Source organism: Canis lupus, chromosome 27 (genome assembly GCF_003254725.2).
Source record: "Canis lupus dingo isolate Sandy chromosome 27, ASM325472v2, whole genome shotgun sequence".
Classification (NCBI taxonomy): domain Eukaryota; kingdom Metazoa; phylum Chordata; class Mammalia; order Carnivora; family Canidae; genus Canis; species Canis lupus.
The window spans coordinates 41,446,439-41,470,497 of NC_064269.1; the positions used below are offsets into that span (position 1 = coordinate 41,446,439).

The window sequence follows — 24,059 nt, forward strand, 5'->3', positions numbered from 1 at the left end:
TGGGTGATAAATGTGTGCCTGGGGTTAGGGAGTGGGCTTACTTCCTACTTAACTTTGATTGAGGGATGAAAAGAAAACGAAGAGAAAAGCCCATCTGCTGCTAAACAGAGCGACCATTTCTGGAATATAAATAAGGTATATATAGCTTTGTAAAAGCCATTTTCCAATGTTTCTCAAAATAGCTCTTCGAAAAATTGTACATGATGATTAATAGGTTAGATCGACATGCAGGCAGTGAGGCCCAGCACCAGGTCCATAGTTAGAGACTTCATGTTCTTTTCTTTTCTTCTTTTCTTTTCTTTTATTTTCTTTTCTTTTTCAGAAGACTGTATTTAAAAAAAGAAAGTGTGGCTGTGTTGTTGACATATAGCTGGTGTTTGAAAAGTGAGCAGAGTGTAGCTATAGGCTTCAGTGCCCCTGGGACTTCACCAGCAGAGGGTGCTTGCAGGAATGATCTGGGCCCATGGGTGCTTCCTTCCATCTGGGTGATGGTAAATTCCTAGCTCTAGCAGGGCTCCAGCATTACTGGCTGGCTGTCGGGGGAGGCTGGCAAGGGAAGGGTGCTCTCACCCTGAGTGGGAGCTTGGATGAAAAGGTATGAAGATCACTGCCCATTACCACCCTAGGGCTGCAGGCCCAGCCCCACAGGAAAGTGAATGGTATCCATACCCAAGTGAGACCCAGGAAGGGAGAGAAGAAAGTGTCCACAGGCCTCCAAGAGGGCTCAAGACAACTGTACACAGCCAGCCAGGCAGGAGAGAATCCACTGGTCAGAGTTTTAAGGCTATTCCCTTAAGCCTCCTCCCCAGATTCCTAAAAGGGTCAGGGCCCCATGGATCATCACATAAGTGTCTGCCCCCTTTTTACAGGCTTTTCTCTCCCTCATTTAGTGCTTGGAGGCACCAGGGAGCCCATGGAACTAAACCCAGCACTGAACACCAGGGTGTGCCCCAAGATCTTGGGCCAGCCAGCTCCCTGCCTGGGCTACCATCTCAGGATGGGCTCTTTGATGCTTCTGGCTCTTCTTGCTCAGAATGTTTATGATGATACCTTCATTTTCCAACTTAGTCTGGCCCTGGCCCTCAGTCTAAATTTGAAGGGAACTCACAGAAAACTCTCTTTCAAAGAAAGGGCACCAGCAATGGTCTCATTCATGGGATGCAGGGGATAATGGGTCACCCAGAAGTGGCCCTCCAATATCCGTGTGGGTGTGTGTTGCTGTGTGAACATGTGTTGTTCCAAGGAGGGGGGAAGATAGAGGGTAAGGATCATCATAAAGAAAGGAAACCAGATCTCCTGCTTCTGAAAGCAGAAAAGCAGAGATGGCAGTTGGAATTTATGGGGCAAGCAGGCTATACCTGGAGTTTCCCAAGCCCACAGATTCCTTTATCCTCTAGGCCTAGTCCTGGCTTGGGGATGCATTTTTCCATTTAGGAAAAGTGCCTTCAGGGTTTACAGCAAGATAGAGTGAGCTAGTGCCTGACCCTATAGCATATGGGGTAAATCCCCACCAACCCTCAAAGGTCCAGGCAGAGAAAAGAGAGCAGGAAGGGTCTTTAGGCCACTACTGCTTCTTTCTCTAACCCCACTTCAAACAAGTACGGATAATGGGACTTCAGAGGGACTCTGAGAAGTTCTGAGTCCCTACATCAGAGCTTCCTCTTCTATCCCCATTCCTTGTAAGCCATCAAGGTGATCAAAGCCACCCCAGTGGCTGTGAGTCTGTCCCAGGGCCTGGCAGAGTGCTGTCAGAGAAGCCTCTGGCTCCAAACCATTTATACTGTTGCAATGATCTTGAGCAAGTCACTTGACCAGGTTTCCTGTTCATCTGTAGATCAGAGGTTTCAATGTCTACCTCACATGGACGTTTTAAGCATTAAGTGAGACAATAAATGTGAAATACTTAGACAGTGCCCAGCACACACAGGTGCTAACAGGTAGGGGCTACCATTGTTGTCAACCTCGAGTCACTGCCCCTACCACTAGCCTTGCCCTAATCTTGGATTGAGAACCAGGTAACACTTACTAAGCATCTCTCCGAAGGGGGTGCTCTCACAAACACTACCTAGTTTGAGTACCCAATTGCTTGGCCCATCTGCCTGGCTTATGAGCTTGTTTTCAGGATTGCCTCTTGGCCCTATTCTCCTTTGTTCCAATGGTTTTCCTGGTTTTCCAATCAGTACCCATATCTTTCAGCCCACAAACCGCTTTGCTTTCCCGGCCATGGTTCTCCAGAACTCAGACAGAAGCTCAGACCAGGTGCCAGGACGTTTACCTAAGAATGACCTGTGCCCATCACCATCCTTGGTCCCACATTTTCTCTGCTGTTCTGACTCCTTGTGCTGCTTCTGGCATCTGCTGCTGCCCTCAGCCCTGAGTTGCCAAACCAGGGGCTTCAGCACCAAACCAAAGCCCCAGTTGTTCATTTGTTTGTCTGTTTTTAAGATTTATTTATTTGAGCACGAGAGCAAGAGAGCATGTACAGGGGGAGGGGCAGGTAGAGAAGAAGAGAATCTCAAGCCGACTCCACACTGAACATGGAGCTTGACATGGAGCTTGATCTCACAACCCTGAAGATCATGACCTGAGCAGAAACCAAGAGTCAGATGCTTTAACCAACTGAGCCACCCAGGCAGTCTGCCCCAGTTGTTTTGCTATTTGTCTGGCATTTATCTTTCTTGGCAGTCTCTTTGAGGTCTTTTCTGTTCCTCTGTGATACACTAGCTTTCTTCCACCACTCCCCATCCTGTACTCTTTATCTGTTAACACTTCCATCCTTCTTCCCTACTCTCCTGAGGGCCCATTCCAGGTCACACCTTTATGTTTTATCAAAAATAGCTCAACCCTTTGTTTCTGTCACTAGCAGTCAGTGCTCTGAAGGATCTTAAACCAATTTCAGCTAAGGTATTAATGCAAATGGTGGTTTAAGGGCTATATGTATATATATGTGTGGGCGCTCGTGTGTGTGTGTGTGTGTGTGTGTGTGTGTGTGTGTTAATGAAGAACTTTAAAGGGCACAAAACCCTAGCTCAAGGGAATAAATCCCTAGTGGTCATGGGGGTCAAGTATTTAGGACAGAGCTGCCTTCTCCTAAAGTTTTTTGCTTCAAATATTTTGGGGCTCTATTTCTAGGTTCATATATGTTCATATTTGTTATGTCTTCTTAATGAATTGATCCTTTATCATTATAAGGTGTCCTTCTTGCTTTTAGTAACAATTTTTATCTTAAAGTCTATTTTGTCTGATATTAGTAGAGGCATTCCAGCTGTCTTTTGGTTGCTATTGCTATACCTTTTTGATCCTTGTACTTTCTCCCTATTTATGCTTTTAAATGTAAACTGATCTCTTGTAGACAACATGCAGTAAGATCACGTTTTTTTTTTTTAATATATTCTTCCAATATCTGCCTTTTAATTGGAAAGTTTACTGTTTACATTTAATATATTGGGTAAAGTAAGATTTATGTCTGCCATTTTGCAATTTCTTTTCTATATTTCATATGTCTTTTTGTTCTTCCATTTCTCCATTACTGCCTTCTTTTGTGTTAGTTATTTTCTAACATACTATTTTAATTACCTTATCATTTCATTTACTATATTTTTTTTACTTATTTTCTTGGTTGGTACCCTGAAAGTAACCATTAATATCTCAGTTTATAATAATCTAGTTTGGATTAATACCAACTTAATTTCAATATGACACAAAATTTTGCTTCTGCATAGTTCCATTCCCCATTCCATATGTTGTTATTATCACAAATTACATCTTTATACATTTTATTTCCACCAACATAGATGTATTGTTATTGCTTTATGCAGTTCTCTTTTTCTTAAAAAAAATATTTTATTTATTTGAGAGAGAGAATACAAGCAGGGGGAGTGGCAGAGGAAGAGGGAGAAGTAGGCTCCCTGCTAAGTAAGGATTCCCCATGTGGGGCTCCATCCCAAGACCCTGGGATCATGACCTGAGCTGAAGGCAAATGCTTAACTGACTGAGCCATCCCGGTACCCCTATGCAGTTTTCTTTTAAATTAGATTTTAAAACAAGCCATCAATGAAAAATACATTCATAGCATTTTCTATATTTAATTATGTAATTACTTTTTTTTTTTTTTTTTTAAAAGGTAATGAATTTTTTTTTTTTTTTTTTATTGGTGTTCAATTTACTAACATACAGAATAATACCCAGTGCCCGTCACCCATTCACTCCCACCCCCCGCCCTCCTCCCCTTCTACCACCCCTAGTTCGTTTCCCAGAGTTAGCAGTCTTTACGTTCTGTCTCCCTTTCTGATATTTCCCACACATTTCTTCTCCCTTCCCTTATATTCCCTTTCACTATTATTTATATTCCCCAAATGAATGAGAACATATAATGTTTGTCCTTCTCCGACTGACTTACTTCACTCAGCATAATACCCTCCAGTTCCATCCACGTTGAAGCAAATGGTGGGTATTTGTCATTTCTAATAGCTGAGTAATATTCCATTGTATACATAAACCACATCTTCTTTATCCATTCATCTTTCGTTGGACACCGAGGCTCCTTCCACAGTTTGGCTATAGTGGCCATTGCTGCTAGAAACATCGGGGTGCAGGTGTCCCGGCGTTTCATTGCATTTGTATCTTTGGGGTAAATCCCCAACAGTGCAATTGCTGGGTCGTAGGGCAGGTATATTTTTAACTGTTTGAGGAACCTCCACACAGTTTTCCAGAGTGGCTGCACCAGTTCACATTCCCACCAACAGTGTAAGAGGGTTCCCTTTTCTCCGCATCCTCTCCAACATTTGTTGTTTCCTGCCTTGTTAATGTTCCCCATTCTCACTGGTGTGAGGTGGTATCTCATTGTAGTTTTGATTTGTATTTCCCTGATGGCAAGTGATGCAGAGCATTTTCTCATATGCATGTTGGCCATGTCTATGTCTTCCTCTGTGAGATTTCTGTTCATGTCTTTTGCCCATTTCATGATTGGATTGTTTGTTTCTTTGGTGTTGAGTTTAATAAGTTCTTTATAGATCTTGGAAACTAGCCCTTTATCTGATATGTCATTTGCAAATATCTTCTCCCATTCTGTAGGTTGTCTTTGAGTTTTGTTGACTGTATCCTTTGCTGTGCAAAAGCTTCTTATCTTGATGAAGTCCCAATAGTTCATTTTTGCTTTTGTTTCTTTTGCCTTCGTGGATGTATCTTGCAAGAAGTTACTATGGCCGAGTTCAAAAAGGGTGTTGCCTGTGTTCTTCTCTAGGATTTTGATGGAATCTTGTCTCACATTTAGATCTTTCATCCATTTTGAGTTTATCTTTGTGTATGGTGCAAGAGAGTGGTCTAGTTTCATTCTTCTGCATGTGGATGTCCAATTTTCCCAGCACCATTTATTGAAGAGACTGTCTTTCTTCCAATGGATAGTCTTTCCTCCTTTATCGAATATTAGTTGCCCATAAAGTTCAGGGTCCACTTCTGGATTCTCTATTCTGTTCCACTGATCTATGTGTCTGTTTTTGTGCCAGTACCACACTGTCTTGATGACCACAGCTTTGTAGTACAACCTGAAATCTGGCATTGTGATGCCCTAGATATGGTTTTCTTTTTTAAAATTCCCCTGGCTATTCGGGGTCTTTTCTGATTCCACACAAATCTTAAAATAATTTGTTCTAACTCTCTGAAGAAAGTCCATGGTATTTTGATAGGGATTGCATTAAACGTGTATATTGCCCTGGGTAACATTGACATTTTCACAATGTTAATTCTGCCAATCCATGAGCATGGAATATTTTTCCATCTCTTTGTGTCTTCCTCAATTTCTTTCAGAAGTGTTCTATAGTTTTGAGGGTATAGATCCTTTACATCTTTGGTGAGGTTTATTCCTAGGTATCTTATGCTTTTGGGTGCAATTGTAAATGGGATTGACTCCTTAATTTCTCTTTCTTCAGTCTCATTGTTAGTGTATAGAAATGCCACTGACTTCTGGGCATTGATTTTGTATCCTGCCACGCTACCGAATTGCTGTATAAGTTCTAGCAATCTTGGGGTGGAGACTTTTGGGTTTTCTATGTAGAGTATCATGTCATCGGCGAAGAGAGAGAGTTTGACTTCTTCTTTGCCAATTTGAATGCCTTTAATGTCTTTTTGTTGTCTGATTGCTGAGGCTAGGACTTCCAGTACTATGTTGAATAGCAGTGGTGAGAGTGGACATCCCTGTCTTGTTCCTGATCTTAGGGGAAAGGCTCCCAGTGCTTCCCCATTGAGAATGATATTTGCTGTGGGCTTTTCATAGATGGCTTTTAAGATGTCGAGGAATGTTCCCTCTATCCCTACACTCTGAAGAGTTTTGATCAGGAATGGATGCTGTATTTTGTCAAATGCTTTCTCTGCATCCAATGAGAGGATCATATGGTTCTTGGTTTTTCTCTTGCTGATATGATGAATCACATTGATTGTTTTACGGGTGTTGAACCAGCCTTGTGTCCCAGGGATAAATCCTACTTGGTCATGGTGAATAATTTTCTTAATGTACTGTTGGATCCTATTAGCCAGTATCTTGTTGAGAATTTTTGCATCCATGTTCATCAGGGATATTGGTCTGTAATTCTCCTTTTTGGCGGGGTCTTTGTCTGGCTTTGGAATTAAGGTGATGCTGGCTTCATAGAACGAATTTGGAAGTACTCCATCTCTTTCTATCTTTCCAAACAGCTTTAGGAGAATAGGTATGATTTCTTCTTTAAACGTTTGATAAAATTCTCCTGGGAAGCCATCTGGCCCTGGACTCTTGTGTCTTGGGAGGTTTTTGATGACTGCTTCAATTTCCTCCCTGGTTATTGGCCTGTTCAGGTTTTCTATTTCTTCCTGTTCCAGTTTTGGTAGTTTGTGGCTTTCCAGGAATGCGTCCATTTCTTCTAGATTGCCTAATTTATTGGCGTATAGCTGTTCATAATATGTTTTTAAAATCGTTTGTATTTCCTTGGTGTTGGTAGTGATCTCTCCTTTCTCATTCATGATTTTATTAATTTGAGTCTTCTCTCTCTTCTTTTTAATAAGGCTGGCTAATGGTTTATCTATCTTATTAATTCTTTCAAAGAACCAACTCCTGGTTCTGTTGATCTGTTCCACAGTTCTTCTGGTCTCGATTTCGTTGAGTTCTGCTCGAATCTTTATTAACTCCCTTCTTCTCTTGGGTGTAGGATCTATTTGCTGTTTTTTCTCTAGCTCCTTTATGTGTAAGGTTAGCTTTTGTATTTGAGTTCTTTCCAGTTTTTGAATGGATGCTTGTATTGCGATGTATTTCCCCCTTAGGACTGCTTTTGCTGCATCCCAAAGATTTTGAACAGTTGTATCTTCATTCTCATTAGTTTCCATGAATCTTTTTAATTCTTCCTTAATTTCCTGGTTGACCCTTTTATCTTTTAGCAGGATGGTCCTTAACCTCCATGTGTTTGAGGTCCTTCCAAACTTCTTGTTGTGATTTAGTTCTAATTTCAAGGCATTATGGTCCGAGAATATGCAGGGGACAATCCCAATCTTTTGGTATCGGTTCAGACCCGATTTGTGACCCAATATGTGGTCTATTCTGGAGAAAGTTCCATGTGCGCTTGAGAAGAATGTGTATTCAGTTGAGTTTGGATGTAAAGTTCTGTAGATATCTGTGAAATCCATCTGGTCCAGTGTATCATTTAAAGCTCTCGTTTCTTTGGAGATGTTTTGCTTAGAAGACCTATCGAGTATAGAAAGAGCTAGATTGAAGTCACCAAGTATAAGTGTATTATTATCTAAGTATTTCTTCACTTTGCTTAATAATTGATTTATATATTTGGCAGCTCCCACATTCGGAGCATATATATTGAGGATTGTTAAGTCCTCTTGTTGAATAGATCCTTTAAGTATGATATAGTGTCCCTCTTCATCTCTCACTACAGTCTTTGGGGTAAATTTTAGTTTATCTGATATAAGGATGGCTACCCCTGCTTTCTTTTGAGGACCATTCGAATGGTAAATGGTTCTCCAACCTTTTATTTTCAGGCTGTAGGTGTCCTTCTGTCTAAAATGAGTCTCTTGTAGACAGCAAATAGATGGGTCCTGCTTTTTTATCCAGTCTGAAACCCTGCGCCTTTTGATGGGGTCATTAAGCCCGTTCACATTCAGAGTTACTATTGAGAGATATGAGTTTAGTGTCATCATGATATCTATTCAGTCTTTGTTTTTGTGGACTGTTCCACTGAACTTCTTCTTAAAGGGGAATTTTAAGAGGCCCCCTTAAAATTTCTTGCAGAGCTGGTTTGGAGGTCACATATTCTTTTAGTTGCTGCCTGTCTTGGAAGCTCTTTATCTCTCCTTCCATTTTGAATGAGAGCCTTGCTGGATAAAGTATTCTTGGCTGCATGTTCTTCTCATTTAGGACCCTGAATATATCCTGCCAGCCCTTTCTGGCCTGCCAGGTCTCTGTGGAGAGGTCTGCTGTTACCCTAATACTCCTCCCCATAAAAGTCAGGGATTTCTTGTCTCTTGCTGCTTTAAGGATCTTCTCCTTATCTTTGGAATTTGCAAGCTTCACAATTAAATGTCGAGGTGTTGAACGGTTTTTATTGATTTTAGGGGGGGATCTCTCTATTTCCTGGATCTGAATGCCTGTTTCCCTTCCCAGATTAGGAAAGTTTTCAGCTAGAATTTGTTCAAATACATATTCTGGCCCTCTGTCCCTTTCGGCGCCCTCGGGAACCCCAATTAAACGTAGGTTTTTCTTCCTCAGGCTGTCGTTTATTTCCCTTAATCTATCTTCATGGTCTTTTAATTGTTTGTCTCTTTTTTCCTCAGTTTCTCTCTTTGCTATCAACTTGTCTTCTAGGTCACTCACTCGTTCTTCCACCTCGTTAACCCTCGTCGTTAGGACTTCTAGTTTGGATTGCATCTCATTCAATTGATTTTTAATTTCTGCCTGATTAGCTCTAAATTCTGCAGTCATGAAGTCTCTTGAGTCCTTTATACTTTTTTCTAGAGCCACCAGTAGCTGTATAATAGTGCTTCTGAATTGGCTTTCTGACATTGAATTGTAATCCAGATTTTGTAACTCTGTGGGAGAGAGGACTGTTTCTGATTCTTTCTTTTGAGGTGAGGTTTTCCTTCTAGTCATTTTGCTCAGTGCAGAGGGGCCAAAAACAAGTTGTATTGGGAAAAGGAGAAAATTAGAGGAGAGAAAGAAGGAAAGAAAAGAAAAAAAGAAGAAAAAGAGAAAAAAAAGAAAGAAAAAAAGGTGGGGTAAGCAAACACAAATCAGAAATCAAAAACAAACAAAAAACAAACAAAACAAAACAAAACAAAAAACCCAGGGAGTATCTTCTGATTCTGTGTACTTTAAGTCCCTTGGCTTCTCCTGGAAGTTGTCCGTCTAGCTGGTGTTCTGGGGGAGGGGCCTGTTGTGCTGATTTTCAGGTGTTAGCAGTTGGGGGAGCTGCTGTGCCCCTGCCTGGTGCAGGGCTCGGTGGGGGTTGTTTACCCCGTGAGGCCGCAGGAGGAACAGCCCCAGTGGCGGGGCAGCTCTGGAAACCTGGATTCAGCTCCGGCAGGAACTCCGTCTGCAGGGCCTGGAGGCTCCGGGGCGGGGCCGCTGATCTGCTCAGCTGGGGCAGGAGCGTCCTTGCTGTCCTGGGCCCTCCCGGCCTCTGCCTGTCCCGGGGGAGGCGGGATCCTGGGCTGTGTCCCGGCGCCCTGTGCTCCGGAGCCTGCGCTGGTGGATTCGCGCTCCCGGGCCGCGCAGCCCCCTCCGTGGAGCCGCCGCCCGAGCCCCTCCGAGCTGCTCCTGGAACCGCGCAGCCCCCTCCGCACGGAGCCTCTTCCTCTGCCCGAGCCCCTCCGAGCTGCTCCCGGGGCCGCGCAGCCCCCTCCGCGGAGCCGCCGCCCGAGCCCCTTCAGCTGCTCCGGGTCCCGCCGGGTCCCGCCGTGCGCGCTGCAGCCCTTAGGGAGCTCGGCGCACTCTCCTGGGCGCGCAGTTGCTGTTACTGTCCCCGGGAGCCCGAGGGCATCCCCGCCCTCCTGGGTCCTGCTCCAACTCCCCGCGAGCCCCTTTCCGCCCGGGAAGGTCGGTGCAGCTCCTGCTCCTCCGGGACGGGGCTCTCCTGTCCTGGGGACACTCGCCCTGGCCTCAGCCCGGCTCCTCGCGGGGCCCCTCCCCCTTGGAGGCCTTTGTTCCTTTATTTCTTTTTCCCGTCCTCCTACCTTGATAGAAGCGCGAACTCTTCTCACTGTAGCATTCCAGCTGGTCTCTCTTTAAATCTCAGGCCGAATTCATAGATTTTCAGGATAATTTGAAGGTTTTCTAGGTGGTTTGGTGGAGACAGGTGATTTGAAGACCCTACTCTTCCGCCATCTTGCTCCTCCCCCCCTATGTAATTACTTTTACAAGTCCTCTTAATTTGTTGATTCAAGTTACTATCTAGTGTCTCCCTTCACTAGTATTTCTTGTAGGGAAGATCTACGAAAGACCAACACTCTCAGTTTTGTTTATGTGAAAATGTCTTGATTTATCCTTCAGTTTTGATGGATAGTTTTGTGAGATATTGAACTTTTGGTTGTCAGGGGATTTTTTTTCCACTTGGTACCATCCACTGTGTCTGGCCCCATGGTTTCTGATGAGAAATTAGCTGTTAATTAGCTGTTAATCTTATTGAGGCTCTTTTTTATATGATGAGTTGCTTCTCTATTGCTGCTTTCAAAGTTCTTTGTCTTTGACTTTCAACAGTTTGATTTTGATGTGTCTCGCTATGGGTCTCTTTAAGTTCATCCTACTTGGAGTTTGTTGAGCTTCTTGGATATGTAGATTGATAGGTTTCATCGAATTTGGGATCTTTTTGGTCATTATTTCCTTAAATATTCTTGACACCTTTTTTCCATCTCCTTTCCTTCTAGAATTCCTGTGATGCATACGTTGGCATGCCTGATGGTGCCCCTCAGGTTTCTGAGGTTTTGTTCATTTTTTCTTCATTACGTTTTGTGTTCCCTACACTGGATATTCTATAGCCCTATCTTCAAGTTCACTGATTCTTTCTTCTGCCTGCTTAAATATGCTATTGGGAACTTTTCATTCCCATTATTGTACTTTTCAACTCCAGAATTTCTATTTGGTCTCTTTCATAATTTTTATATCTTTGTTGATTCTATTTGGTGGGGCATTGTTCTCAGACTTTCCTTTGGTTCATTAGAAATGGTTTCCTTTAGACCTTTGAACAAACTTAAAATAGCTGGTTTAAAATTTCAAAGACCTCGCATTGCTAGCTATCTGTACTGTGCGCAAATCAAGTTCTACTTACTAGTCCTTTCTTCCTCCCTCACACTTCACACAACATAGCCAGGACTTGTCTCATGCTTTAGCCCCACTTCTAACTTCCTCCCTAAAGCCTTTCCTGTCTTCTGTGTTGGATGACTGACGTGAAACTCAGAAATCCTTCAGATCTGAGAAACAACCCTTCCCCCTTGAGCTTCTGGATATCCTGCTGGAGATGAGCTGCCCAAGGTAATGTCCACCTCCTTGAGAAAGTGAAAGGAAGCCAGACATCCTCAGGCAGCATTCGCTTTTCTGCCAGGAAGCCAGACATTCCACAGTTTCACTCCAAAGGGATAGATGGGGGAATACTACAGATCAGAAGTGTTTAATTACTTCAAAATGATGAAATCACAGTACACAAACATACAGAAACAAATATTTAAGTAATTTCTTGCTGACTGGGCTTAGGAGCACTGTCACCTCTCCTCTCATTATTTGGGGAAAAGAAATTGGCTACACAAATTCTAACCAAGTTCAGTCAAAATCTTTAAGATTTTACTTTATTAGTTATTTCTTCCCTTCTTATCTGGGTGTGTGTGTGTCAGGGTGAGGGGTAGGGATGATGATGGTTGACATGATGTAGGATCTTTCTAAACCTTTCCCACTTCCTAACTCTATTAATATTCCTAATAATAAATATGCTAATTATCAGCAGTAGCAGTAACAAAGAACATCATAACTCCAACTTTCATACAGTTCAGTGGAACCAGTTGCAGTGAAGTGCCCTACTTAGGAAGAACCTTGCTGGAAATGATGGGGGTTGGGAAACCATATGGTGCTTGGCTGAGGACCTGAAACCAATAGAAACTGAGATGGATTTGGTGAGGTTGTATCGTTTATCATCCTAGGGAAGGACTGAGTCAAGTCCAAGAATGAGCCCCTCTCTCAGAGCTGGAACTTCATCAGCTCTTTGGCTCTGATTCAGAAGTGGTACTTGCAGGCTCTTGACATGCACCAGGAGACTCTCCTCCCAGCAAATGAGGACTCCTAGGGCCAGTGAGGCATATGTCATCATAATGAATTATGACTGGATCCATCTGACCTATAAAAGTAAATGCTACCCATGAAAACATTGCACTACTAAGCAAAAATGCCCAAAAACATGGACAGAGGGAATGGGCTTTTATTTTTAACTTGGAATTTAAACATGTAGAGCTCAAGGAGCCTCATAATGCATTTAAGTAAGATGACTATGTATCTAGAATTCATTGAGCGTGTGTAGCACCAGGTCAAGGACAGAGTGTCAGGGTATGATTTAACATCCAGTCCATAGGCTCCCCAAGGCCATTCTGTAATGATATTGTATTGTACTTATTTATACACACTGCCCACAGGGCTTGTAATGAGTGAAATGCACTGGACTGAACTCCCGAGGGCAGGAGCATTCATCTCTGCCTCATGTTTGGCATAGTGTCTGGCAAACAATGTTTGCCTTATAGGAACAGTTGAGAATAGAGCATCATTTCTCAAGAACAAGGCCCAGCACTTGGTGAGCCACTCCAATGGAGCCTCAGTTCCCAGAGGCTGGATGACTGGATCTCTGTAGTCTGGTGGACCCATGGGGTTCCCTCACTGCTTCAAATGATTTGCTGCTTCTGGCTCTTAAAACGAGTGCTGAGAAGCATTCCAGCTGCTGTGATTCAATTGCATTTCAGACAGTGTGATGCCCATCAAAGCATTCCATCTCATCACCCTGCAGCCTCCCCAGCTGTTGCTAGTAGCAATCCATTACCCTCAGGCAGCTCAACAACTCAATTTGACTTGGGCTCCATGCCTTTGTGTATAAAGATGCCTCCCTGCTTGGTTCTCTTCCTTCCAGATATAGAACAGACCATCTTTACCAGGCTGTGCCTCTCCCAGATGTTTTCTGTAACCTCTAAAGATCAGCTCAGAATACAAACCTGCACACAAGTTGTGTGGCCTTAGGCAAAATCTGGAACTGCTTGGGTGTTCTGAACCCTAGCTTCCAAATCTGTTAAAATAGAATTCCCTGTCCTACTGTCTGCTAGTGTGAAGGTCAAACAAGAACTCTAGGGAAAGGGTTTAGTCAACTGAAAGCCTCTAGACAAATGTTAGTTATTACATCATCTTCTATCTCCCTGTGCAAAAGACCAAACAAAATAAGAAACAAAGTCCCACACTTCTTGGTAACCAGAATCTGGGGCCCTAGGTAAAAGCATCTCCCATTTCCCTGGGCTAGTAGAATAAGGAAAATTTGCATTCCTTCAAGCTACAGATTCCTGTCAAAGAATGCTTTGTCATCTTTCCACTCTGCCTTGAAATAGGGCAGGGTCCCACCATCGCAGACTACGAGGTTCTCACTGACAGGGTTCTTGTCTTACTCATTTTTCTATTTACGTAATAGATATGTTGTTGTCCAGTCAAGACTTCAACAGTTCACTCCTAATTGAACTACCTTTACACATATGGTTTATAGACTCTTTCACTTTGGGATGGTGAAAAGCTCTGGAGTTGGAGGAGAGTGATGGTTGCACAGAATATTGTGACTGCACACAATGTCACTGAATTGTGCATTTGTAAATGGTTAAAATTGCAAATTTTACATTTTGTATATTTTACCATAATATAGTTTTTTCAGAAAACACTTTCATAAACATTTTTATTCCATGAATGAATATAAGGTTGGCTCTCTTCAATGCCTAGCGACTGAGGATCTAAGGTATTTGTCTCAGGCTGTATCAGAGTTAAGGGAGCAAGAAAGGAAGACAAGCTTACTTAATGCCCTTGATGCATTAGTGTACTCAAGGGGGAGGAAACACCTGGAAACCCACAAGTATACACCAGCATTCCATAAAAATGCCATCACCCTAAGACTCCCTTCCTTTAAGGGCCTCAACCAGCCCCACTCAACCTTGGATTCGACTGGAGAAGGACTCTCAGGGCTCCTGGCACTTCTACCCCTACACTTCTCTTTATGGGTTTGGCTCCATTCCTTGTAGAAAAGCTCCTGGGGACAGGACCTTCATATCCTATGTGCCAACAGGAGGGGCTAACCTGGTCTCAGAATGTGGGCTGAATAACAGTGTGCTGAATGAGACGAGAAAAAAAAAAAATGAATGACAAGTCTTTTGTAACTCCTGAAATTTTGTTGCATTGACTACAGCAGGAAATACACTCATTAGCATCCAGAAATACTTTGGTTTAGAAAGATCTATGCTATAATCACTTATGGTAAGGAGACTAGGGACAAGCATAGGAGGGCTGGAGTAGGAGAGGACCCAAATACTGTGTTCCATGATGAAGGGCCAACTTGGGCATTACACTCACTCTGAATGACTCAACAGGGCCAGATTAGGACCACCCAGCACAGAACATGGGGATTATGATCCATCCTAAGGAAGTATGTTCCAGTGAGCACTGCCCAGCAATGGAATAGGCTGCCTCACCAGATAGTGAGCCCCTAACACTGGAGGTATTCAAGCAGATGTTGAACACTCTGTTCTTAGGATTCCCTCTACCTCTACCCCACCAACCCTGAGAGTCTGGGATTGTTTTGAAGTGAGACTGAAGTAAAAGTATACTAGTATAAGATGTGCCAGGGAGTCTAGATGAGTTGACCAAGAAGCATCCCTGGACCAGGAGAATGTTGAGCCGGTCCATTTCTCCAGTTGGTTTTGCCACTCACCCTTCTCTATGTTCTCCCCTGCCCCACGTTTCCCTCCCTTTCCAGTTTTCTTCATCTCTCTTTCCACCATCCACTCCCCATGCTCCCACTGCCCAGAAGTAGAAAGCACCTGGCCTAAAAGTCTTCCCGTTCTTCCACAGCTTGCCTGGCATGGGGAGAGGTGCTGCATCTTTGCCAGCGTCCTGCCAGCTCCTCTATTGTGGCAAGTGAAATTACCAGCTTCACACTGCGGGTCTATTTAAATCAGCCTTTCATGTCTGATGGATTTAAAAATATGCTAGAAGTCAGCATCTTAAATACAAGAAACACAAACAAGCAGATGAGGCTGCGTTTTCCTCCCTCTGTGCCCATCCCACCCTCTTCCCTTCCTCCCACTCTCTCCTGCCCCCTCCCAAGGCAGTTTTCATTCACGAGGCCCATCTCCCCCTCTCCCCACCCTTCTGTGTCTCTAGCTGGCACAGCAGTCTTCAGCCTGAGCAGTGGCTGGGAACCCCAGAGTCTAGGTTCCCTCTTCAACTCTGTGGGACACGAACAAGGCCCCCCAGCATGAATGCTGGCACCCTCACTCCCCACATGGTGTGGTGGCGGTGGCGGGTTGTCTTCTGCACTGACTGTCGTGTGCAAAGGTAGCCCCAGACTGAACCCAGGGCAGGCTCACCAACCTGCCTCCTGTCACAGATGGGGAGGCTGTAGCCCAGGCAGGAGGGATGACTTGCTGTGATGCTGGCTCCTGGCCCACTGCCCTGGCAGGGCACAGCCCACCTTCCCAAGCGTGTGTGTTCAGTTTTTCAGGAAGGCCATTTGTTAGCCCAGAGCCCCACAGCTCCCAGTAACCCACCTGTGAGAGTTTCTCAGGCTCCAGTCACAGCAAGGGTACCTGTCTGTCCCCGGATACTGAGTGGGGATGACCTGGGGCCATGGCCCACTTTGGTTGACCCAGCCCAATTTTCTCCAGCTACAATTTAAGTCATTCTCCCTAAGCTCTATCATCTCTTTGAGACTTGATAAGTGGTCCCCGCAGCAGGTCCTCAGCCCATGGGCCGCTGGTCAGCTCCAGAGTTGCAGTGAGGAGACTAGGAGAGGCTGCCTCACCTGGAAGTGGCTCTACTGCTCTGTCCGTGGCTCGGGTGAGGTGGTCGTTCCACCTGGTGGTCCTCAACCTTGGATGTCTACTGGAATCACCTGGGCAGTTTTTCCTTACTAGTTTATTTATTCTACTTCTACTTGTCTTATTGCTAAAAATAATGCCAATCTTCACCCCCCCCACACACACCAGAATTTCTGATGTAAGTAGAAGTTAAAAGAGCTTTAAAACTTTTGCTTAATATTACTATTATTAGCAATAAAAATAATGGAATGGAATAATGTGAAAAATCTGCTTGTGTGTGAACCTTTTCTTGCCCTTGGATCTGCTCTTGTATGCCTCTGTGTCTTTGCCTGTGCTGTTCCCTCTGGCTGGATTCTTTAAGAGAATGTCAAGGACTTGCTTACAGCCATGCAGCAGGCCATCAGCGAAGCAGATGGCCTACTGGGGCTCTGAGGCCTCCATAGTATTACACACCCTCTCATTACCAGGCCTCAAAGAGCAGCCACATGCTGATGCTCCACACTCACAAGGGACAGTCGGGGCTCAGCTGCTACACCGAATTCACTGTATGTCTGTGGATATAGCGTACTCACACACGTACACCCCACATGCTCACACATACTCATACATAGAACTATACCACATGCCACACAGGTACTCATACACACACACTCATGCAGGTACCACACACACACCCCAAATACTTACACACCATACATAGACACTCAGACACATCACATACTCACCAAACGCACTCATATACCACACACCACACATACTACATACTCACACCTGTACCATACACCTCACACACATGTACATGCAAACATACCATACACTCAGACCTCATACACACACCAAATACTTACACACCATACACACACCACAGACTCAGACACATCACACACATACCACATACATACCACACACACTCACATACCACACACGATATACTCAGACACCACACATTCACACGTGTATGACACAAACACCACACACATGTACATGCAAACATACCAAACACTTGGACACACCACATACACCATCACATCACATACTCAGATACCACACACTCACACATATACCACACACTCTACACACCCAGACACACACATTCAGACACACAACACACACTCTCAGACTCACATACACACATTCACCAAGAACATACCACACACACCATGCACTCAGACACCACACACTCATGCTTGTATCACACACAAACACACCACACTCTGTGATGAAACTACACACTCTACCCATTCCAATTTCATCCCTGACCCCTCCTCAGTAGTCCCACAACTGATGGCTTGAAATGCTTTCCACGAAGGTTTGAATATGTGCTATTGTGCCAAGCAATACACTAGGCCCTTGGACCATAAAAGGGAGAAAAAAAATCAGGGTGCTCAAAGTCAGTGGAACTTTACAGCAGCGATGGGAAATGAGAGGGACAGTGCAGGGTGCTCTGGGACGTGGGAAGTTAGTGAGACTAAGTTGTCTCTGGGTTTGGAGTTGGGGGAGCTTCCTTTTATCAAAGGATTGAATGGTGGCCTGAGAGCAGGAAGGTAAAGGGGCGCCCTCCAGCAAAGACAGAAGGGGAGCAGTCCAAGTCGTGGGGAAGAGCAGTGGCGAGAAGAGAAGGGGAAGAGGGAAGATGGTCTGGGGATCCAGCAGTGCTGGCTGCCAGGCTTGTGGGCAGGTGTAGGATGAGGATTCTAGGGTCAGGGATGGAGCAGGAATTGGGGGTGTAAGCAGATGAGACCAAACCCTGAGAGCCCACCTGGACCTAAACACCATCTTGTGGGTGACAAGGAACCAGTGGAGGGTTGTTTTTTTTTTTTTTTTTTTTTTTTTTAAGATCTCATTTATTTATTCATGAGAGACACAGAAATAGAGGCAGAGACAGAAGCAGAGGGAGAAGCAGGCTCCATGCAGGGAGCCCGATGTGGGACTCGATCCCGGGTCTCCAGGGTCACATCCTGGGCTGAGGGCGGCGCTAAACCACTGAGCCACCCGGGCTGCCCACAGTGGAGGGTTTTAGAGGAAGTAACAGGGTCAGATCTGTGACTAAGGGCAGGAAGAGAAGTAAGGTTTTTCTGTGCTGGTCCCGGGACCTGTGGTGAGAGGACCAGGATGTGGTGAGGAGGGAGAAAGAACCTCATAACCAACCAACCTCAACTTCCAATGTGACCCCTATTTGCTCATGAGCCAGGCCACATTTTAAACCTTGGCATTCCCACAATCCAGGGTGTTTCCAGGCAGGTAAATACTTCCTCCTTCTCAGATAGGGAAACTGAAGGAATCCATAAAAATCTGCCTTTTGCTCCTTGTCCTGCTTTTATCCTTGCTAAGACCTGCACCCCACTTTACACGTACCTCATAGGGCAAATAATGTGTGTCCTCCTTGGAAGGGACAGAGAGTCCGTGATTTCTTTAGAAGTCATCCAGCATAACAGATAACATCTAAGGAAGGACTGGATGAGAATGACCCCATGAAGCCATGATATACAAGTGCTAGACATCTTGGCACCAAGATCCCCTGACTCCAAGGAATAAGTGACTTATAGAGGACACCTGGACCCTTAGCCTTGTTCTAATCAGTTCCTGGATGCCTTAGAGGATACTTACATCAGAGCATAATCCTCAATAAAAATTCCAGGCCCCAAGAAAAGACGAGTCTTTGCTCCTTTTCTTTTCCGAGTCTCCCAGATGCTGTCTGTATCTGCTCTATAACTTCAATAAACTCTGCTCTCACTCCCTGCTGGCTGGCATTTGCTTTCTATCCTGCACGTAGTCAAGGACCTCTCTTGTCTCTGCCCTCTGTGTCCTTGGACCCAGCCAGCCTGCATCAATCCCGTACCTTAAGTCATTAAATCTTAACCACTGATTTTTTTCTAAATAAATACAGCGAACCTTAGGAAAGGTGGTTTCTCAGAATGAGATGGGGATTATACGCTGCAAACCTCAAGCCAAATAAAATTAGATTTTTGTATCATCTACACCTTTGAATTATCCAGACCCAAATTTCCATGCATATAAATAGTTAAAGCTAGATGTGGTTTGTGGGCTGGGCAGGAGTAACAGAATACCCACGAGTATAGAGCACTTCAGAGTTTATAACTTTCTTTCATGACATCTTCTATGGATCATCTTCCCTCTGTGGGACAAGACACTCAATGAACATCAAGACCTCCTCTAGAGCAAGGCTGGCCAGCAACAGAGCTGGGACTTATTCAGCCCCCAAACTCTTAAGTCTGGGGCCAGAGTCACTGTGCTTAGATGTGATCACATTGTTTGTCCTCAGCTTCCATCTACTATTTGTCAATCCGAGCCCCCTCTGCCTGATGCTGGATAACTGTACAGTCCTACTCCTCCCACCCCTTCCCTCAACTTCCTCAGAACCCACATCTTCACAGGCCTCCTTGTTTGGGGACACTCTGGGGAATGACACACAAAAGGGAATCTAATCAGAGATAACCAATAGGCAATATTAGCAGAGCCAAATGAAGTCCATACCTAGATGAGAGTCAGTCAGCCTCGGCCAGCAGGCAGCCAGTACCCTTAATTCCATTTCCTCTTGGTTATTAAAATGATTTTCCAAGAGATAGTCCCATTTCAGGAGAGTTACAGACTAATAAAGTGCAGTGAAGCGCCCAGAGAAGCCTGCAGCTGGGCCTACCCTTCCATTTCCTTTGGCTGCTCACTGGCAAAGCCTCTGGGGTGTCTTTCTGTAGTCCTGGAGGGACCTTCATTCTCCACCCTGAGCCATATTTCTCACCCTGACCCTGGGCCCCCCACCCACCCAAAAAAAATGTCCAGCAGCCATTCTCCTTTCTCCCACTGAAAAGTCTGGCATAGGATCTTCTTGGAAAACTCTGAGCCCAGGGTCACAAAATAAGAGCCTTGAAACTATAGAATGTGAAAATCACAGATTCTTCAGGCTGGTGCTGGGAGCAGGTGAGAGGGATGCCTGAAGATCATCCCAAGCAAGCACCTTTGTTTCATAGATGAGAACCCTCAGGCCTACACGGGCCGGCCACACAGGAGGTCCCAAGAACAGAAGCAACAGGTGTACTGGCAACCAGCAGGAGTGTCGTGGCAGCATGTCATCTGCTCCTTTGGCAAATATTTATCCAGTGTCTATGATGGGCCATGGGACTGTACTCAACATTGAAACATAAACATGAATTAGCTATAGAAATTTCCCTCTAGGAGATTGCAGTCTCGGGGCAAGGGGAACAGACACAGAAACAGATTCTGGTAATTACAGAATCATAGGTGTAGGCACAGAAAGTTGCCCAGAGACGCAGGGAGTGTGGTTCACACTGGTGAGGTTCTCAGAGGCCAACATGTCCAAGTCCTGGAGACACTCAGAGCCTGGCATAAGTCAGAGCCTTAGCCTGTAATCATAGCAATAATAGTGAAAATATACCATGTTGACTGCGTCCCGGTCACAGTTTTTTTTTTTATAAATTTATTTTTTATTGGTGTTCAATTTGCCAACATACAGAATAACACCCAGTGCTCATCCCGTCAAGTGCCCCCCTCAGTGCCCGTCACCCAGTCACCCGCACCCCCCCACCCACTACCCCTTCCCCCACCCCTAGTTCGTTTCCCAGAGTTAGGAGTCTCTCATGTTCTGTCTCCCTTTCTCATACTTCCCACTCATTTTTTCTCCTTTCCACTTTATTCCCTTTCACTATTTTTTATATTCCCCAAATGAATGAGACCATATAATGTTTGTCCTTCTCCGATTGACTTACTTCACTCAGCATAATACCCTCCAGTTCCATCCACGTCAAGGTAAATGGTGGGTATTTGTCGTTTCTAATGGTTGAGGAATATCCCATTGTATACATAGACCACATCCTCTTTATCCATTCATCTTTCGATGGACACCGAGGCTCCTTCCACAGTTTGGCTGTTGTGGACATTGCTGCTAGAAACATTGGGGTGCAGGTGTCCCGGCGTTTCACTGCATCTGAATCTTTGGGGTAAATCCCCAGCAGTGCAATTGCTGGGTCGTAGGGCAAGTCTATTTTTCACTCTTTGAGGAACCTCCACACAGTTTTCCAGAGTGGCTGCACCAGTTCACATTCCCACCAACAGTGCAGGAGGGTTCCCTTTTCTCCGCATCCTCTCCAACATTTGTGGTTTCCTGCTTTGTTAATTTTCCACACCGGGCACAGTTCTCATTGAATCCTTACTGCTTCCTCTGAGGAAGATAGTACTGCCAGTTTACAGGTCAAGGAAACTGAGGCAGAGAGAGGCTAGCTCCTGTGCCTGGGGTTACTCAGCCAGGAGACGGAGAACTGAGGTCCTAGCTCCAGAATCCACATTCCAGTGTAGCCAGGTTCCTCTGCTCCCTAGAGACTACAGGTCCTCAGGACCGTGGGCAGCCTCCCACCATCATGGCCAGGTATGAGCTCCTGGTCCAACTCTGCTCCACACAGCTGGCAGCCTGGGGCCTGAGTCATGTTGAATGACCTCGGGTTTCCCCAAGCTCTGGCTTTGCTCTGACCTCCCAGGGTGTCTCTAATCCAGGCATCTGCAAAACCACCTTCAGAATTGCTTCCAAGCAACAGGATCATGTGCCTTCTCTCTTTGGCCCCAGAAAGCAAGCATTTCCATCTACTGTGGGCAGGGACTCTACTTGGAGTTGTTTCTCCTTCCCTTCCTCCCTAAGAGAGCCCAGAGTCACCTGCTTGTTCTCATCTGGGGCCCTCAGTTCCAAGAACAGGGAGCTACCGTTTATAAGCAGCTGCCACATGCTGCTTGCTGTGTGGGGTGAGTCAGCAGGACATCTCAGACTACCTCATCTGACACTTGCAACGACCCTGGAGAATGGCATTAGTCTCATCCACATTGAACAGAGGAAGAATTCACATAGTAACAAAGACTCCCAGTAACTCTCAGCAGGCCTCAGAGCCACTGGCTGCAGGAGTCACACTTCAGGCCCAGGTCTGTTTCTCTCCAAGGCTGGCTGGAGTTCAAGGCGTCATCCATGACCATGAAACTGAGTGGTGAATCTGTGAAGCCTGCGTCTTTGGCTTTGAGCACAATGCTGTATCCAACTGAGCTAACCAAGCATGGCCAGAAAGCAATTGTCATAATATCAGAAACCCATTATGACCCACGAAGCCTCTGAAAGATCCTTCAAGAATCCGTCTGTGAGTTAAAAGCGATGCTGAGCATTATGCTCCCCTGGAAACAGTTGCCTGGGGCTCAGAGACAGGAGAACCATCCAGAGATACAGAGCCAGCCTTATACCAACCCTACCAACCACCTTCTGCCTCCCAGACAATTACATCCTCTGAGCCGAGGGGAAGCCAGCCTTGTGAGGAGAACAGTATGACATGACACCAGAAAGGATAATGCAAATAATCTCAGAGTTGCACAAATTGCTCCTTTGTAGATCCCTGAATGGTGAACAAGGCATTCCTACAATGAAGCAATTTGTATTCAAGCCATTTTCCACAGCGGCATTCTAGAGAAGCCTCAATCTCCACCCTCCACTCGTGGCTCCTGGAGGCCCTGCTGGATTTATGTTGACCTTGTCTATGGTTGTCTGTGGTTTTCTGAAGCAGGCAGTAGGTTAAGTCTATTACCGGATTCCAGAGTAAAGGACTGCCAACTTGAGCTCATTAAATTGTGAGCATGTGTGGTGGGCAAATATTGTCCTGTCACTTTCCTGATTAAACCCTCAGTGGCTTCTCAGTGCCCAAGGCAAGTATCTCCCTGACACTGTGCCTCCCAAGGCCCTTGACCGTGGGCCCTAGCTGTATCTTCTCACTGCTATCCCCTGGCCCTGGCCTTTGTTCTTCTCTGCTCCTCTTTTTCTTTCTTTCTTTCTTTCTTTCTTTCTTTCTTTCTTTCTTTCTTTCTTTCTTTCTTTCTTTCTTTCTTTCTTTTTTCTTTCTTTCTTTCTTTCTTTCTTTCTTTTTCTTTCTTTCTTTCTTCTTTCTTTCTTTCTTTCTTTCTTTCTTTCTTTCTTCCTTCCTTCCTTCCTTCCTTTCTTTCTTTCTTTCTTTCTTTCTTTCTTTCTTTCTTTCTTCTTTCTTTTTTTTTTTTTTAGATTTTATTATCTATTCATGAGAGTGGCAGAGACACAGGCAGAGGAAGAAGCAGGCTCCCTGCAGGAAGCCTGATGGGGGACTCTATCCTAGGACTCCAAGATCATGACCTGAGCCAAAGGCAGATGCTCAACCACTGAGCCACCCAGGTGCCCCTCTTTTTCAAATATGTCACATTGTGGCCACCTTTGGGCTGGGCCTTGACACAGATGCTTCCCCATCTCTCCCTCCTTTGCCTCACTCCTCTGCTTCTGCTTTTGTGAATTCCTATTAAAGTTGTATCTTCAGAGAGACTCTCTTTTTTATTTATTTATTTATTTATTTATTTATTTATTATTATTTTTTTAAATTTGTATTTATTTATGATAGTCACAGAGAGAGAGAGAGGCAGAGACACAGGCAGAGGGAGAAGCAGGCTCCATGCACCAGGAGCCCGATGTGGGATTCGATCCCGGGTCTCCAGGATCGCGCCCTGGGCCAAAGGCAGGCGCCAAACCACTGCGCCACCCAGGGATCCCGAGACTCTCTTTTTTAAAGATTTATTTATTTCAGAGAGAGAGAGAGAGAGATAGAGAGAGTGCAATGGGGGGAGGGGCAGAAAGAAAGAGAGAGAAAGAAAGAGAGAGAGAAAGTAGATTCCCCATTGAGCGACATGGGGCTTGATCCCATGACCCTGAGATCATGACCTGAGCCGAAATCCATAGTTGGAGGTCTTAACCGACTGAACCCCCCAGGCATCCCCCAGAAGCTCTCTTGATTTCCTAGTGCTCTTACTTCCTCAGCCTCTGCCTTTCCTCTTTCCTCATATTTATCATTTTTATTTAGGCTCTGCTCCTCCCTTAGCCTGTAAATTCCAAGAGGGCACACGCACTAGTTCTGTTCACTCCTGCGTTCCCAGTGACTACCGTAGAGTCTGCTCCATGGGAGGGACTCAAGAAATATCTACAA

General features: G+C 45.0%; 1 protein-coding gene across 4 annotated transcripts in view; it reads left to right on the plus strand.

The window, feature by feature from the left end:
• Positions 1-16,325, plus strand: part of CRACR2A (calcium release activated channel regulator 2A) — a 144,345-nt gene extending 128,020 nt beyond the window's left edge. For 3 of the 4 annotated variants that reach the window (XM_049102983.1, XM_035707280.2, XM_049102982.1), the window contains one exon: positions 10,891-16,325. The gene's annotated coding sequence lies outside the window, so the exon portion shown is untranslated. The remainder of the gene's footprint in view (positions 1-10,890) is intronic. The other variant, XM_049102981.1, reaches the window with a different exon arrangement.
• Positions 16,326-24,059: the final 7,734 nt, after the last annotated feature.